The sequence below is a fragment of the Neofelis nebulosa genome, chromosome 9 (genome assembly GCF_028018385.1).
Source record: "Neofelis nebulosa isolate mNeoNeb1 chromosome 9, mNeoNeb1.pri, whole genome shotgun sequence".
NCBI lineage: Eukaryota > Metazoa > Chordata > Mammalia > Carnivora > Felidae > Neofelis > Neofelis nebulosa.
Window position 1 is genome coordinate 58778419 of NC_080790.1, and position 18711 is coordinate 58797129.

General features: G+C 41.0%; 1 long non-coding RNA gene across 2 annotated transcripts; it reads right to left on the reverse strand.

The window, feature by feature from the left end:
- Window positions 1–407: 407 nt before the first annotated feature.
- Window positions 408–11816, reverse strand: LOC131485023 (uncharacterized). Of its 2 annotated transcripts, none has more exons than XR_009248584.1 (4): window positions 11747–11816; window positions 10183–10249; window positions 2036–2132; window positions 408–1062 (listed from the first exon to the last, which is right to left on the reverse strand). It is a non-coding gene; the product is annotated as an uncharacterized LOC131485023 (long non-coding RNA). The 2 variants fall into 2 exon arrangements; XR_009248585.1 differs by having other exon boundaries at window positions 408–1065.
- Window positions 11817–18711: the final 6895 nt, after the last annotated feature.

Below are 18711 nucleotides of genomic sequence, written 5' to 3' on the forward strand. Positions count from 1 at the left end.
GTGTTCACCTCAGATGTCCCCTTCTCAGTGAATCCTTTTCTGACCTATTTTAAAATCTTTGTACCCACGCCATTAACCCCCAGCCCCTAACCCCCCTTCCCTGGAAGTGGGCACTAGAACAGTGCCTGGCACTTAGTAAATACCTGACAAATGTCTGATTGTGAAGAAAAGAAGCACTGTTTTACGGATAAAGTAAACTCAGGAAACTAAATGAGTTCCTCAAAGCCTCACAGCCAGCACGTATTAAAGTTCAGACCTGAACTCAGATTTGCCAGAGACTCCCCAAACTGTGTTCTGCCTTCTCTACTGCGTTTGGTTTCCTTTTCCAGATCTGCTACTCTTCTAATAAGTGCCAGGAGCCCATTAATTCCCTGGGATGGGAAGAGGGGCCACTAGGTTGATGGGGCATGCTGGCCAAGAGCAAAAATGATGCACAAGGAACACTTCCCAGTGAATCAGGAAGTGTGGCTAAGGCCATGTCGACTGAACAATGATATGATACCCCACTGGCGATGACCTACCCCACCCCTTTACTTGGTACTCTTCAGCTATACTATCTCTTTACCCACTCAGATAAAAACAAGGATTTAAATGGAATTGTTAGTCTGTAAAATGTTTCAACTCTTGCTAGTTTGTACTCAAAGAGTCTCAGAGTTGTATTAAGTGTACATTGCATGACTGGTAGAAAAAAAAACAGAAAAATCCAATCACCAAATGATATGTGTTCTGTTCTACACAATAGTTTTGGGTTGTGTTTCTGTTTTTTTTTTTTTTTTTTTAAAGAGAAGCCACCTAATGTTATGGCATTATGTGGAATTTTGTGTTTTTGTTAAAACTATACTAAAAAACTCATGGTCCTGTGCCCACATTTTCCACCCTGATTCTGATAGCAGGTGGTAAGTGGTGGAGGAGGAGATGGGTGAGGAGATGGGAGAGACGATCCAGAAGCAGAGAAGGGAGAGAAATAAACCTAAGGCAGGAATATGTTGCTTCCATGGCCGGGACTGGTGATCGAGAAATGCTGGTGTAGACACAGACATCGTCAACAATCTTGTTGGGCACCTGCTGAAGACAAAAAAAAAGTACAGCCCTTTCACCAGGAAACTAGAACATGAAAGACAAAATCAGGAATAATAGTAGCTATCCCTTCTTGAGCATGTGACATCATGGCAGGCATTTTGCTACATACTTTCATAAAGTTTTATATTTAAGCCTCTCAGCAGCCCTCAATAAGAGGAATTTCCCCTCCTCCCTCCTCCCACCATTATATAAAGTGACCTCAGAGAAACTAAATGATTTGCCCAAGGTCATACAATTAGAAAATGATAAGGCTGAACCATTTGCTTCCAAAATCTTCTTCTTTTTTTTTTTTTTAAGTCTCCACACCCAGCATGGAGCCCAGCATGGGACTTGAACTCACAACCCTGAGATCAAGACCCTGAAATCAAGACCTGAACTGAGATCAAGAATTGAACCCTTAACCAACTGAGCCACCGAGGCACCCCGGCCAAAGCCTTTGTTCTTAACTATTACACTACACCTCCTCTCTTTAATAAGATTAATTAATGTGATATAAATAAACATGGAAGACACAAGGCGACACAAGGAGGTGGACATAAGGAATCATTAAAAAAAACAAAAACCAACCTTTCGTGAAACTACGCATCCTCCCAAGTATCTTTGTATGGATATCGAGGCAGGTGTGTGGATGTCCTGAGGGGGCCAGGCCTACAGTCCTGCTTCTCATCTCAAAGGCAATGCCATCCCTCCTCCATGTCATGCCATAAATTTATCTCAACTTTGACAGAAAAGGAAATGCCAATGCTGTGCTCATAAAGGTTCATGTTGCTAAAGGTTGCAGAACACATATTGTTCTATAATCACTCCCTTGTTGACATAAAACTCACAAGTGAGATGTTTCATTACACTGAGAACACAGGATGGTGAGCTCTCTCCACATAGTGAGGGCATCAAGGGTGGGCACCAAAAGCAAACGGAACTGGGGGGCCTGGAATGTTTCAGGGAGACTTCTGACCTGATGGGAAGGAAAGAGCAGGCGTGTGTTAAAGCGACGACCCCTCTTGGCTGCATTTTATTCCTTCCAGTATTTTTCCTTAGAAGCAAATTTCTACCTAAACAGGGAGAAATGAAAAACCTGTTACAGATTCCTGAATTTAAAAAAATTTTTTAACGTTTATTTATTTTTGAGAGAGAGAGAGACAGAATGTGAGCAAGGGAGGGGCAGAGAGAGAGAGACCCGCACAGAATCTGAAGCAGGCTCCAGGCTCCGAGCTGTCAGCACAGAGCCCAGTGTGGGCTTGAACCCACAAATGGTGAGATCATGACCTGAGCCAAAGTCAGACGCTTAACCAACTGAGCCACCCAGGCGCTCCCTGAACTTTTTTTTTTTTTTTTAAATCAAGCCTGACTTTACAGAAAACATGAAGCCAATATGCTATAGGGTCTGGCATTCTGCCATAGTCCTGGGAAATTTCTACCCAGGCTAAACTTTCTGGCTATTTAGCCTGAGAAGTGGCTATTTCTCTGTATTTAAAGGTGGTTTAACTGCATTGCCTAATATCAGGACCATCAGTTCATTTCTATATTTTTCAAGCAGTAACAGCTCTCACCTTTGCAGTGAAGCTACCCTTAACCATGGTAGACCTGAATGCCCTTAGCATTTATTATTTGGACCAAACATTAGGCACTGGCATATTTGCCATGGCATACTGTAAGAAGATAGTATGATCTAGAGGAAAGGATCCTGGAACCAGCGCTGAGATTTGCTAATTGTGAGCTTTTTGGCAGATTATTTATCCTTTCCTCCCTTCAGCTCCCTTCAGTTCTGTCATCCGTAAAGTGAATTACAAGCATATTTAATTTATAGAAGTTTTGGGTGAGGAGTAAATATTGCGGCAGGGCCTAATATAGTGCCTGGACGTAACAAATACTCGGTTATTATTTTAAAAGTAAAATACATAAACAAATGGACCAAGAGATGCCCCAAATGGGAATGTTAACTTTCTAACTGGATCTCTTAATCCTTGCTGAACTATCCTAATTAATTATGCACGATTCTTTCCTGAGAACCAAAGTGCGCACAATCCCATCTTCGAAAAGGAGACAACTTACCTCCCCAAGTTTTGAGACAAGTCTGCTACATTTCCCTCAAAACCGAATGTCAGTTTTCTTGTCAACATACTCAAGGACAAAGCCTCTCAATCCACTGATATCAAATATTAGATTTAGGCTCAGTGTTTCTCTTCTGACTGCTGCAACACTGCCTCATTGCACCAAAACTATGGTTAAGGACAGCGTCATCTTTGACTCACTCATCTTTGACTCCACAGGTCTTCTGCTAACCTGTGAGTCCATAAAAACTACCTGTATAATGATGGTGTAGATTTCAGGCTATAAATCCTGTTTAAATGCAGATGGCCAAACTTGAAGTGGGTTGGAATAGTCTTTTGACAGATGAAACCCCAATTTCAAATGATATAAAACAGGCTGTATGCTAGCCCTTCTCCCTTCAGACCATCTGGGTAACGTATTTGGCACGGATATCAGGTGAGTTTGATGGATGCCCTCCAGCCTTCGGGAATAGGACAAAAGTCTTCCCTGGTGCTCATGGGAGTTTATTGTTAGGAACTTGGGATAGAATGAAGCTGTTGGACCTGTCGTCTGACTATTGCTGGAAGGTACAGCTGAGCATAAACTGTGGCAATAGGGGTGAGGGCAGGGGCAGTGCTGACACAAAGGCCCAGCTGAGGCATTTGGTTATTTGGGTGGAGAGCGGAAGCCCTGTTAATTTGCCGGAGGAGTCAGTGAGCCCCGAGGGAAAAGAATGCAAAAGGAAACTTTGGAACTGAAGGGAGCCTGGGGATGGGAGTCAAAGCCCCAGATGCCTGAATTCTGCCCAGGGGCCCTGGCTGACTGGTGGTGTGGAAGGGTGCTTTCAGATAATACACAGGAGAATGCTAGCCAGATATCCTCTGAGCCAACTCGAGGGCTCCTGTCTCTTGTTCCCCAGAGGGAGGTCTCTTAGGAAATAGAATAAGTCTGTCTCTTCAGGATGCTAATGAAGGAATCGTGAGAAAGAACACTCACCCTCAGAGCAGCAGATGAAGTCTGCAGACAGCAGAGCAGGAGTGGCCCCAGTGACAATGGCAAGAAAACCTGAATGGCTTCCAAGGAGAATCTACAAGACATACTACCGTCCTTAGGTGCAGGCAAAGGAGGACCATGCTTTGGAGGGCTCCACAGGACACAAACACAAAGAAGAAAATTTTAAAGAACACATGGCCGCTTTGTCGCTCAGGGTCTGGGTCTCAGCTGTGGTGCTCTGAGACCCTCCCCCTAAACATCTGCTTTCCTGACTGACTTTGTTCAGGCCCCAGGGACACATCTCCCCACATCTCTGGCCTGGCCTCCAAATGTCGTCGTTGATTGTGGCTTCTGCTGCTGTGGACGTCATAAAGGAGCACTGCTTCCAAGGGTGGGTGGGATTTGAGCAGCTAAAGCACTCAGCAGGCAAGAGAAGAGGACAATTGCCCCGTGTTTCTCCTCAGCACGAATGGGATAGATTATTGCCTAACAAGGTCCTGTTTTGCAGTAGAGCCGCGAGACAATCGTCTCGCTTTTTTTCGTGTTTCAATTTGTGGGTCAAAGAATAGCACGTATTTTATAATTTGTTTTCTTGATTTAAAACATGTAAATAACTCCATTGATGTTTTTGTCTGAGCCCCTTTAAATGTTAGGGGCCTGTTCTGTGAGTGAGCCAGGACCCCACCCCCAGAAGGAACAGGAGGGGAGTGCCCAAGGCAATGATTCCGCTGCATGGTGTGGGGGAGGGGGTTCATTACCTTTCCATCTACTACCCAAGGCTCCTGTGTCTTCTCCCAAAGGGTGTGGCCCCAAAAGGCCGGTGTTACCAAATACTGAAACGAAAATCATCCTATTTGGCAAACATTCTCCAATATTGATGTGGGTGCTGCCTCCACGGCTTGTGCAACAGAGCAGCCAAGGCAGCACATTGAATAGCTGGCTTGTTTGAGTAGCAGGAACATTTTTACATAGAACTTCCACTCTCCTCCCTTCCTAGGAATGAAGGAAAGAGAACCTCCAACTTCTGTCCCCGCCGACTTGCTGTTGCTATCCAGGGGAGGAATGGCAGATTTGGTTGGTCAGAGCTTGAATTTACTGAGCCACACTCCTATGGATGGTGGGATGATTGGGTCTCATAATAGGAGAAACAGTCTCTGCCTCATAGAGTTCAGATTCTTCCTGCCTACCCCTGTGCTTCACATCTCCGTTTGGCAGGAAAACTAGAAAGGGGTTCTCGCAAAGGAAGGATAACCCTTTTCCTTCCCTCCCTGTTCAGCCCTGGCTGGGTGAGTGAGAGGAACTTTGACCTACCCAGCTGGCCCGGTTACGGGTTAGAATCTGTGCGGCAGGTCTAGTCCTGTGCTTGAAGGCACACGTGACTTCATGAGTCCCAAGGCAGAGATTCAGGGTCAGAGATGGGAAGTCATAGGTCCAAGTCATACTCCCTAACACATTTCTCCAGAATTCCTGTTTGTTGAAGGTGTTATCAGACAAGGTAGGCTAAGTGGCTATAACATCAGACCCACTACATGAGAGAGAATATGGAAGATCATCTCTCTGATGTTTCAGTCTAAGGTGACTGGGTCTCCATTGGGAGACAGCTCTGCTCCACACAGTCTTCCCGGGCCCTGGGCTGACAGCACCTCTCCCATCTTCAACATGCGGCTTCCGAGGCTGCTCTGTTCCGGCCATCCAGGAGGGGAAAGAGAGCAGTCCAGAGAGAGATTCCGCTGAAGCAAAGGGGGTGGAGGTTGCCCATATAGCTTGCTCCCATAGTCCATTGATAAGAGCTCAGTTGGAAAACCTGCCTATTCTACAGGAGGCCAACAAACGGGAGCACAGATGGAGGAAGACAGCTAGCATTCTCCACCTCAAAGGAGTTATTGAGCCTTGTAAAGAACATACAGGCTGCACTTTTACTTAGAGGGGGTAACTCTTCAGGAACATGCTAAAATGTTAGTTTGTTGACTAGTCAACTAGTGGTTGACTGCTAAGTTACTCATAAAAATGTTCCAACCCAAACCATCTCTTACCTCTTACCATCTCATCATATATTTATTGAATTATTTGAGCAGATTCAAAGATTTGGGGATAAAAGTAAACACAGGTTCTTCTTATAGGCCTCATGTAGGCTGTCTTAGGATGAAAGACACCTTAAGACTCCCAAGTTAATACATCTTTATCAGTTTGATTGCCTATCTCTAAAAATAATCAATGGTATTATGACCCATCCCTGGTAAAACATTGTGGCACCTTTTAATTAAGAGACAGAGCCTAAAGGATATATTGGCTCACTCAGGTTCTCCAAGCAATAATCTTAACTTCCAATATTGTTAACTTCTTTAAGTAAGATCATTAGAAAATCATATACCTGGGACATAGAAGTTTAGTTGCTTCCCCACCCCCCAAAAAAATTGCTGAATTTTTTTTAAGTTATGCACCTGAGATTTGTGAGGCACAATATTTTAAATGTCTACTTAGGATCATTTATTTTCTTTCATTAAACAGTAGTTGAATACTTTATCCTTTAAGTTACTCATTATTTCTTACATAAGCACTCATGCAGCAGACTCCTGAAATCCTGAGCTGGAAAATTTCATATCTTCAAATGAATATACTGCATCTTTTTTTTTTTCTTACAAGAACCATGCAATTTACCCCCTCCCCTGTTTTAGTTTCTAAGATTAACATTAAATTGAACAATCAGCTATAATAGCTGGTTATATTCTGGTGCCTGAAATCTATGCCCTGACTTGTTTTATGCTTTCATAAACTTTTTTACTTTGGAATAATGGAATACTTTTAGATTTACAGAAAAGTTGTAAAATAGTACAAATAGGTCCTATATACCCTTCATCCAGTTTCCCCTAATATTAACATCTTAATTAATCTTGGTACATTTGTCAAAACTAAGAAATTAACACTGGTGCAATATTATTAACTCAGCCACAGACTTTGTTTGGACATCACCAGTTCTTCCACTAATATCCTTTTTCTGCTGCAGGATACTCCACTGCATTTAGCCCAGCGTGCTTTAATTGAAAGATCGTGTCCTGGCTGAAAATCATTCCTAGGAAATGTAATGACTAGGAACTAGAAAAAAAAATTTTTTATTTAAAATTTGCAAAAGATTTTTTTTTTCAAAAAAAAAAGAGACATTAATTTATCCTTGGGGCAGACTATTCCTTTTTTGGGGGAAAAATACTCTGGGGTATTTAGTTACACAAATATAAAACAAATACTCACACTGTGTGTCTGTTGAAGCCCACGGAAAAGCCTTAACTTTACATATATTAGCTGGAGGTTTTCAACATAAACTAAGAGTTCTATTATGCAATTGAGTTGGGTTAAAGCTTTGTATGGGTATATGCTGGCTTTGTGCCTCTATGGGAGACAGCCATGAGTAGAGGATGGAGTTTTCCTAAAATGAGCAAACGTTCCCATTGCCAGTCATCCTGGGAGAAGACAGCCCTTGGGACAGAAAATGGGGACTTGGAAGGATGGCCTTATATCTCAGTTAGGAATGAGAAGGCTTCCTTCTCTCCTAGCCTTGGATTTCAAGTAGTGAAGACAAGCTCAAGGGATTCCCAGCAGCGGGGATGAGCCTGCCCTTGCCACATGGAGACAGGTTGAACACCACCAAGTCTCATGAGGCTGATTCAGGTCTGCTGGGCTCTAAGAGCATCAATCATTGAGATATCCACCAATTTGCATCTCCCCTGTGCTAATCTTCTAAACAAGTCTTACCCCAAATTGTGGCTTAGTGCCAGCTGTGCTATGGGGAGTTAAGGGTCAGGCTGGGGATAGAGTGGCAAATAGGAAAACAGGAAGAGGAAAACCTCTCTCCCAATGCCTCAGGCAGCCTAGCTAGAGAAGAAGCTATAGGTTCCATATCTCTGAATACACATGAGTTCTCACCTTCAAGACCTCCAAGAAATACCTGGGCATATTTGATGAGCATATTTGATGGAAGTTAACTTCCTACAGTGTCAGGTAGAGGCTCAAAGTCATCATAAAGTGGGTATTAAATGTGACTTAATTTTATGGTTCTGAACTACTAAGGTCTATATGTATAGGTTATACTAGAGTTTCTGCTCTGGTTTACTTTAATTGCTTAAATTCATTCATTCATTCAATCATTCATACTTATAGAGCACCTACTGTGTGCCAGGCACAGTTCTAATCACTGAGAATGAAAGAGAAAAAATAAAAAGATGAATCTAACTTCATGAAAAAGTCCCTACCCACATGGAGAAAAATACATTGCAAGGTACATTGTGTGCCTTCTAAATCCTAATGAGGATGTCAGAATTACAGATATTTTAATTTTTAAAGCTATGATTTAATTTAAATATGGTTTTGCTACCTGATAAAGGACTCTGATTCAGTCTTAAAAACTTGAAGGATTTAGTAGATATGGTTCATCAGGAAGGTTTGGGGAGCACATCTCTATCCTAAAATAACTTTCTGAGAAGAGAAAGAACCCTCTTAAGACTTTTGGCTTCTCTGTACCCCAAGCCCAGTAGTAATCACTGAGATTTCCTCTTGGCTTATGGCCAAAATCTAAACACTATCTTGGCCACTAACATCTGAAAAAACAGAACAATAAAGTCTTTAGAAACAGAGAGTCTTTAGACATTTCTTTTGAAAACAGCGCTAGAATAGAGCTTCTAAATCTTCTAATTGCCCCTGCTGACGTAGTCTGTTATAAAAACACAATAGTGAATAGGCAAGGACCAGATGATTCCAAATTGTCAAACATCAGAGAGATACTACAAATCATCTCTCTTAAAAAATATGGCTGTCAAAGCCTATGATCCTGATTGCAAAGACATCTGTGACTAAATAATGCTGGTTATGGAAATTGCTGAAAAGTTATAAATAAAATGTTAAATAATACAGTACAGCTAATTCCCCAGGTGTTGTTTCTATTCTCAAGCAAGGATCTACATGAACCAAGTGACAGCATACAGCTTTCCTGTGGGTGTAAATCTCCAGAGATATTGTTCACTCACATTTGCTTATGTCCTTTTACTTGATCAGTCGCAATAACATTACTATTTCTTGCTTTGTTATTTCTTCTTTCCAATCCACATCAGTAGCTTGTTCTTATAAATAATTCAGCATCTATTTGGGCATTTGTTGGCAATATTATCTTACATGATGTTATATAGGAAGAGGGAGAGCAGTAATGCTTAAATATGGGGAAATAATGTTTCTTTCAATCTTTCATGCTTACAAAGTGGTTCTGTCACATCTTTTGCCTCTGAACTTACACTGAACTTTCTCTTCCAGCAAGTCTGGTTGCATGGATTCAAGGCTGCTGCAAAATTTGATATAACTGAAACTTGATAAGAAGTTTCAGTCCAATCAAGTGTACCTACAAAATAATCTACCATACCTGTAATTCCTGGTGATCTTGCATCTACTTATATGTTCAAATAGGCTTTAAAGGAAGCACATCAGATTATCTGTCTGTATACCAGCAGAACCTTTTATTGCCCCCCGTCCCAGCAAAATAACAGTGGTCAAATGTTACCCCAGTCTCAATTAATCCCACTTAATACCAAAATAATATATATGAAAGATTAAGAATATGGAGGAGCTTATGAACACAGAACTCTGAATTTAATTTAATTTTTTTCAAACATTTTGAGACAACACTGTTAAAATTTCCAGGAAAAATTAGAGCCAGGTGTTCAAATTTGAGATTTGTAGTTGAAACCTTGCTGGCTTACTTCCCACAATACATCCTACATATCCCTGGAACTATTGGGAAGTTCACCATAATTGCAACAGACATTCATCTTCTGGTTTCTAAATAGAAGTAAAGAAGGCAAACTTTGAAAACAGAATGGAGTCCATTTTGGGGGAATTATATTTATACCTTTCTTGATTGACCAGGACTAAGAGCATACCTTTTCTAAATTATGAAAACCTATAGGAACCCGGGTCAAGTGTTGACTCCAGGCCCTCTGCACATGCTGTTCCCTCTACTCAGAACACTGTTTCCTTCCTGTCCACTCTAACTTCTAATCCAATTTCATTTCACCCTTAGCATCTTGGCTTCCCTGATACCTTAGAAGAAGTTGAGTGCCCCAGGACCGTCCTCTTCTTGTCTTCAGTGGCTGATTGATGTCTGCTTCTTTCAAAAAAACATAAAAAGTTGTAAGAAAGCAGAACCATATCTGTATTATTCTCCGCTGTCTAGCCATGTTCAAAGTAATTGTTCAAAATGTACTTGAATGGATATGTCAATGCATGTGAGTGAAAATAACAACTATCACTTGTATGTTTTTTACTAAGTGCCAGGCTCTGTGCTGAGTGTTTTATATGTGAGAATGAATAGATGGATGAATGACCATCAAAAATGAGCACTAATAACATTAGAATCATCTGAATGAATAGTCAATCCTGTCTTAAACAAGTTATGCATGAAACTTTTTGTTTACATAAAATTTAGAGGAAAGTTTCAAAGTCCAGTATTATATGATTTACATAACTTGCAAACCAGAGAGAAACCCAAGTTTTGTGGGTAAACTGTTAAGATCAAACCTTGGGGGGGAAAAAAAACCAGGATAAAACAAGAAGGTATTAACAGTAGCCAGAGAAAACAGGAGATAGGAGATAAGAAGCCTGGAGTAAAGGTACATTTACTCAGGTTCCCAGAGAGGTAGATTACCCAAAAAGGGTTGAAAACTAATGCTATATATTCTATTTGGTGAACTGTATTTTTCACTTAGTACATGTTGAGCATCTTATCATGTCATTAAATGCTCCTCTGCAATATTTTTTCAACTGGCTACAAGGATTCTATTAGGCATGTGCCATTATTTACTTATTCTCCTAATTCTGGACTACCTAAATGTTAGGTTACTTTGACTTTTTTTTTCTTATCAACTCATAGCTAAATCTTTGCACATGTCCGAGTATTTGCTTAGAATAAATTTAATATATTGAATGGACAAAACTATAGGTACCAGTATTTCCAATTCTATGGATTCACAGATATTTTACCCAGGCTGAGATCATATCCTTCCTTTAGTTCATAGAGCACAAAGCTGACAACTTCAAAAAAATTAACAACGTGTATAGCATTTTTATCTACTTGCATTGAGTTTCTTTACCATTTCTTCATCTTGCCTCAATGAAAGCAGCAAAATGTTAATAACGTTAAATTGAAAGAAATTCTGAAGGTGCCATTTGGAGATGGCAGGACGTTGGTCCTATGGTGCATTCTTAACAGTGAATATTTAACATATTTGTCATGCTATTTCTTCTAATTCTGGGGAATTTTATTTTTTTAACAAAAAAATATTTTTAATGTTTATTCATTTTTGAGAGACAGAAAGCTTACAGAGCGTAAGCAGGGGTGGGGCAGAGAGAGGGAGACAGAATCCGAAGCAGGCTCCGGGCTCTGAGCTGTCAGCACAGAGCCCGACGCGGGGCTCAAACTCACAAACTGTGAGATCATGACCTGAACCGAAGTCAGATGCCTGACTGACTGAGCCACCCAGGCACCCCTAATTCGGGGAATTTTTAAATGTATGGATCTCTGTACCATGTTTTCAAGAAAAATCTCTAGTTTTCTAGATTAGTAAGATTTTTTAGAAATATTAACTGAATACTTTTGATTTCTTACCTTCTAAAAGGCAAACCAGGCCATTGATGGCTTGTCTGGTCTGAAAAGTTTCTAAAATTAGTATGAAGCCAGTCCTACTGTGACATAATAATGAGTAGAATCACTGATTTCATAAATCATAAAGCTCAGGGTCTATGAGAAAGTCAGCTGGGCCGACATTCCTGGAAGAATGAAAGCTCCTCCAAAGTCGATGCTAGAAATAAAAGATGAGGAACCATGATGTTTCTATTTAAAGGAAATCTTATTGTAGAGGATACACTTCAGCAGTGGCCATTCTTCAAGTACAACGTCATCCTAGGCAATAAAATGCTATAGGACACAATATAAAGCGGGGGAAAGTACAGCTAAAGAACTACTCTGTCTAGAATCGCTATTTGTGATATGGAGCCTTCTGTGATACCAGTTGTTACCTTGAAAAAACTTTTTTAAAAGAGTGATCCCAATCTCAGAAAACACTAATAGATCTTCAAACTGTAAAACCCTTCTTGCCGGCTTTAACCTTTCAAACCTACATGTTGTCAGATGAGTAAATTTAGTGGATGAGATGTATTCGGATCCCTTATAATAGAGATCTGATAATTAAGATGAAGAAAAAGCCCAATAGATAAGAACTTGTCTCAAAAGTTTTATCCCATTTTCATATTTCTTATGAAATTTGGTTTCCAGAGATGATGCCCAAAGAAGTAGAACAGCACTTTCACAGGGTTTTTGTTGTTGTTGGTTGGTTGGTTTTGTGTTTTGTTTGCTTCGTTTTGCTTTTGCAAGTTCAGGTGTTTAACTGATGTTTTTCTTCCAAAATGGTAGTTTTTTTTTCCCTTTAGTCCACTGCATCAAGTCACGGGATATCACATTTCTAACAACACGTTGCATAGGCCAAATGCTTTCTGAAATGGGCAGCACTCAAACGTCATGACATGAAGCATTAAGACCCATTCTGCCCTCTTCCTTGAAAGCTAAATTCCACTAATTATTTTCAGCAGTTTGCTCCTACCAACAAACATTCTTCTTAGCACACACTATTTATGCATCTTTAACTATGGTACAGATTCTTTGAAGACCTCTCCTTGTATCCCTAAGATAACGAAGTATCTGAAACATTCACTGCATCAGTTAATGCCAAAAGAGTAGAGAGTAAATCATCTCAGGTTTCCAACTAAAATGAAGACTCTTCCGTCTGGTAGGTCACCAAAAAAAGTGAATGTACCCATCAACTCCAGAACTTCTCACAACAGAGTCCCAGAAAATTGCCTTCCTACCAAAAGATCCAGTTGAAAACATAAGATACCAGGTTCAATAGAATAAGGTAAAGTTTCAACCTTTGGATAGCTGGCTCCAGACGGGGTAAACTCCATCCTACATTTATTTGTAGCATGCTGTTATCTCTTGGGTTGACACAGAGACCAAGGAAAATCTGACCTGAGGATCTCATGAATGCTGTATCTCGGGCTCCTGGATACATACAACTGGCAGAGATCCCCAAAGACCGGAAAGTTCTATGGTTTACTATCTTGACATCAATGTGGGTAGACCCAATGTTAGGTCAGATGCCATGTTTGACATAAAAAACAGTGTGCTTTTCTGAAAGAAGAGTGCAGACTTGTATCAGTGATGCCATGCCCTGACTCAGAGAAATATGACCAGTTTAGTATAGCAGGAAGAGGTCATTTTCCAAACTGGTTACATTCCAACAGAATTTCCTAAAGGTCAAGAAGGCACGCTATATTTCTCTGTAAATAAAACAGAGTAGGAAAGAATGATAAAACACTCAGGACGGAGTCTTGGCACACAGAGAAATTTTTTAAACATGTAGGTGGAGATCTAGGCATTCTTAGAGGTGAGGTAGAGTCTCACAGGGATGCAAAACGAAGGAAATGTTTAGAGCATCCACAGATCAGGAACACCATGCCTCCACCTACTCTGCCCACTGCAGGCCCTCAATAAATGTTTATTGACTTGAATTAATAAGCTTCACAGTTCTAAAATGTAGGCCGAGGCCTAATTAGCTAGTCTATGCAAACCCTCAGGAAAAAAAAAGTCATTCTTAATGTACCTCCATTTTATATTTGGAGAACAAGGGGCACAGAATGGTTAAGTTACATCCTCATATCACCTTATAAGTTAGAGGCAGAGCCAAGACAAGAGCCCAGATGCACAAACACCCACCAGCCACCCCTGAACTGGCCAAATACTAACAAGGCCAGTCGCTGAGGAGGCAGGAACTCCAAAACAAATGGACTTTGAGGTCTAGATTCAGAGAATTTTTAGCTCCCTCAACAGATGAAGGGACTTGAAATTAACTCATCAAACTCTCCCAGTGCCTGGCTCAGGAAATTGGGGCTTCCAAGTTCAGGTAAGAAGTTACGGAGGAAGAATTCTAAGATGGCCCAAGGAAGACTGACAAATAGTAAGGTCTCACCAAAAAGGTATGAGTTCTGGAGGCAGACAGTCCTGTTTGGCATCCAACTCTATCACTCACTAGCTGTGACCTGAAGCAATTTACCAACCTCTCCAAGACTCAGTTTCCTCTTCTATAAAACAAAAATTGTAATGGCCATCTTGCAGAGTTGATGTGGAAATTGAACGCTAATACGAACACTAGTCCATTATAGGCACTCAGAGACAAACCAACAAACAAAATGCCAGTTAAAAAGAACAATCCCACGAAGAACAGCAGAGCGTCATACATTTAGAGGATGTGTGAAGGTTTCCACCAACCTGATGAAAGGAAATCTAAAATAGTTAATAAATACATGGACAGGGAGGCATTCAACCTGAAGATCACAAGGATGATTTTTTCCAGTATGAGAAAAATGCAACTCATTTGCTCCAGCAACTCATGAGCAGATGTCACTCTGGAACGATGCCCTTGACACAGGGCAGGCTGCCTTTCATTGTCTGTTCTCTCCCTTACTCTCCCAATTATGGCTTTTAATATTTGATGTTCATCAGATACACCACATACTGCATGGTGGTATATCCATATACCATATAGATGTGTTTCTTTTTTATTTTTTTTTAAATTTTTTTCTTTTAACGTTTATTTATTTTTGGGACAGAGAGAGACAGAGCATGAATGGGGGAGGGGCAGAGAGAGAGGGAGACACAGAATCGGAAGCAGGCTCCAGGCTCTGAGCCATCAGCCCAGAGCCTGACGCAGGGCTCGAACTCACGGACCGCGAGATCGTGACCTGAGCTGAAGTCGGACGCTTAACCGACGGAGCTACCCAGGCGCCCCGATGTGTTTCTTTTTTAATTGAAGTATAATTGACAGAATGTTACCTTATAGATTGCCTTTTTAAAACAGACTCACAAGATTGAGGGCAGATGTAAAACACACTTAAATTTGTTCAAAGACTTAAGAAAGAGTTTAATTACTTAACGTTGCATCCAATGGCAAGATTTGTGACAGAACTGGCTACTGAAAATGCATTTGGGGAGTTCTCACCTTCTAACCAAAACTTATATTAAATCAACATAGTGATATGCATTTGAAATTTTATTTGGCAATACAATGGTTTCTATTATCCATATCTCTGTATTAAAGGGAAACCATTCCTTTTTCACATGGAATTGATTTCAAAAGGAATTATATTTCTGAGAGAGAGATACTTACGAGATCTGTACCTGGGAGCCTCTGAGACTATAGATGTTAAATAGTATCAGTGTTGAAAGAACCTCAGTGGTCTGCTGAGAGCCTTGAAATATGTACCAATACACCTCTCTTGACCCAAGACTGCAGTCTAGGAGCCACTTAAAAATCTGTGGTAATGCAATGACCATTCAGAGTAACTTAAGAATCACCTCCAAAGGGCAATTACATTAAGAAAACAAAACAAAACAGGATAGTGAAGACAATTTGATTCCCATTAGAAAGTTAAAAATCCTGGCAACTTTCTTACTTCTTCAGGGTGATGTAAGTCAGAAGACTTCAGGTTCAGGAAAGCCAGGAATATACAATCCAGGGTAGGTTTTTAAATTAAATTTACCAATTTACTGTTTCCTTAAACACAATAGAAGCCAAATTTTTTATGGGGACATTTCCCCAATAATAAAGCCAAGCAATTTCACCTTCTAAGACATCAAAACTCAACACTTTTGATTACACAGGACCCTATTTTCTTCAAAATTAAATTTCACATTAGTAAATTTTGATCAACAAACTAGTCTTAGTTTCCCAGATGTCTTGCTCCATTCCCAATGACCTGGAGGGGCACTGTGAAGTCAAGGAAGTTTATAAGGGCTCTGCTTTGTCTATCTTCCTCTAAATGTTGGGGTTTCATTAAGTTCCATCTTTCCATCTTCCACCATCTTCTCATCTTACTTTACAGACTCTCCTTGGGTGATCTTGTCCACTTCTTCCTACGTACTGATGACTTTCAACTCTCTCCCTACTTCTAGCTCAGCTCTTTCTCCTGAGCTTCAGACTCGTATCTCCAAACGCTTCCTGGACATCTCTGCCTGGATACCCCATTCTCAAATTCATCATGCACATCATGGAGCTCTTGTTCTCCATCTAAGGTACCCCTCTTCCACCTTTCTCATTTTCCTTGCTGGTGCCAAGATCCGTCCAATCACATAGCCCAGAACCCTGAACACAGTGCTATATAAGCACAGGGGACACTTCAAGTATAGTAGCAAATTTACTACAGGGCAGGAAAGCAGGGAGGCATTCCAAGTGGCATATGTAATCATTGAGACACCAAAATGAGAAAGAACATGGCATGTGTATTATTAGTCAGGATAGGATAGGCTCCGCTGAGATGGTAAATAAACACATAATCTGTGTGGCTTTTTGTTTTTCTCTTTAAAAAATGATCTGATGGGGGCGCCTGGGTGGCTCAGTCAGTTAAGCGTCTGACTTCGGCTCAGGTCATGATTTCACTGTTTCTGCGTTCAAGCCCTGCATCAGGCTCTGTGTTGACAGCTCAGAGCCTGGAGCCTGCCTTGGATTCTATGTCTCCCTCTCTCTCTGTCCCTCCCCCACTTGCACTCTGTTGTCTCTCAAAAATATATAAACATTAAACAAATTTTTAAAAAAAAATATCTGATGCCAATTGGTCAGTTTTCTTGCAACATAAATCCGGGACTTAGTCTGCCTCCATCTTGCAACCCATTGTCTTAGATTTCTGCACTTTCTGGATTATAGACAGTAGAAAATGAGTATGAAGAGGTCAGACTCTCTCTTAGCTTCCTTGAACCAGAAGTGTCATATCCCTGCTGCTCACTTTTCTGTTGTCAAGTTTGATCATTGTCCCAATCCAACTACCAGAGAAACTGAGAAATATCTTCTCATCTGCCCAGGGAGATGAAATGAGGTAATGAACACCATTGTCTGCACTATAACATGTTTAGGAATCTATAAAAAGAACAGTGGAGCACCTGGGTGGCTCAGTCGGCTAAGCCTCCGACTTTGTTTCAGGTCATAATCTCATAGTTTGTGGGTTCAAGCCCCACATTCGGCTCTGTGCTGACAGCTCAGAGCCTGGAGCCTGCTTCAGATTTTGTGTCTCCCTTTCTCTCTGCCCGCCCCCCTCCCCCCCGCTCGTGCTCTGTCTCTCTCTCTCCCTGTCTCAGAAATAAACATTAAAAAAAAAAAAAAAAAAAAAAAAAAAAGAACAGCATATCTGGAAATCAATGGGGATGGTGAGGGGTGATATGTGTTGTGGGGAAAAGGTGGGTAGACAGTGCCAGCAAAGTCAACAAAACTATCTAGAAGGACTGAGTGTGGCCAAGGGTCTGAGTGCCACGCTGAAGATAATGGGATTTTGAAGGTGAGAACAGAGAATCCTGGAGCTCAAACTTCCCAAACTGAGGCACCTGAAGTAAAGGGCCAACTTCTGCTCCCAGCCCAGCCTAACGTTCCTATTGCTTTAAGAATCAGTGGAGTCCAGACTAAGGTCCGGGATCCAGCCTGAAAACAAATAAATGAAAAAGCTCCTGGTGGTACTGTGACCACCTTCTCTGGATGCTGTATGATTCTTCCTTAAGGGCTTGGTCCCCACACTTCCCCCCCTGGTACTCCCTTCTCAGCAGCACCCCAGCTCCCAAGCAGGTTCACCTCCCTGTTCTCCCTAGCTTGACTTTCTCTTTGACCTTGGTGGATGTGGATTCTTGCCCCCTTTGCTTCTGAGAAGGCTCCACCTCCAGCAGTATTTACCCCAGCTGACTTCCACTCTGTTTTATACTCAGCTGTCTTCTGCCAGTTGAGAAGTCCAGTCAAAAGACAAAATAACAACAATAACACTTACTGTTTAATACATGCCTAGCACTGTTCAAGCATTTTATATCCATAATCATATATATACACACGCACATACATGTAACCACCATACATTAATATATATTATATATGATTAATAAATTATATAATGTTATAACATATCTTATATACATATGTCTGTAAATGCTATATGTATCTAGATAGATCGATCCATAGATCATTTCATTCTCGAACCAAGGCCATGAGATAGGTGGTTTCACCTCTATTATGCAGATGAAAAAACTGAGGCAAAAGAAGTTGACTTGCCACATTCATGCAGACTGTAAGTTGGTCGAACTGGAATTTTAGTTCAGGATGCCAGGCTTTTAACCACTATGCTACACTACGAAGTATAAAGGATGATGGAGAGGAAGGGAGATAGAAACAAGATAGCTTGACGATCTTTAAAAAAAAAAAAAAAAAAAAAAAAAAAAAAAAAGTGAGGAGTTGTGATTAGCCTGAGAAGCAGAAGAGTCTCCACTGGAGAGAACTGCAGAGGAGGAGGTGCCACCACAGGCTAGAAAGCCTACAACTATTCACACAAGGGGTATTTGTCTGCTTGAAAAGGCACAAACTCCTGAAGAGGATAATGCCTGAATTTTTATCAATGGAATTTCACATGCGTGGCAGGTGGGAGGCAGGGAGATTTGAGCCCCTCGAATTACAGCTCCTCGGCCCTGCCTCAGAGAAGTCCATTCGTCTTGGC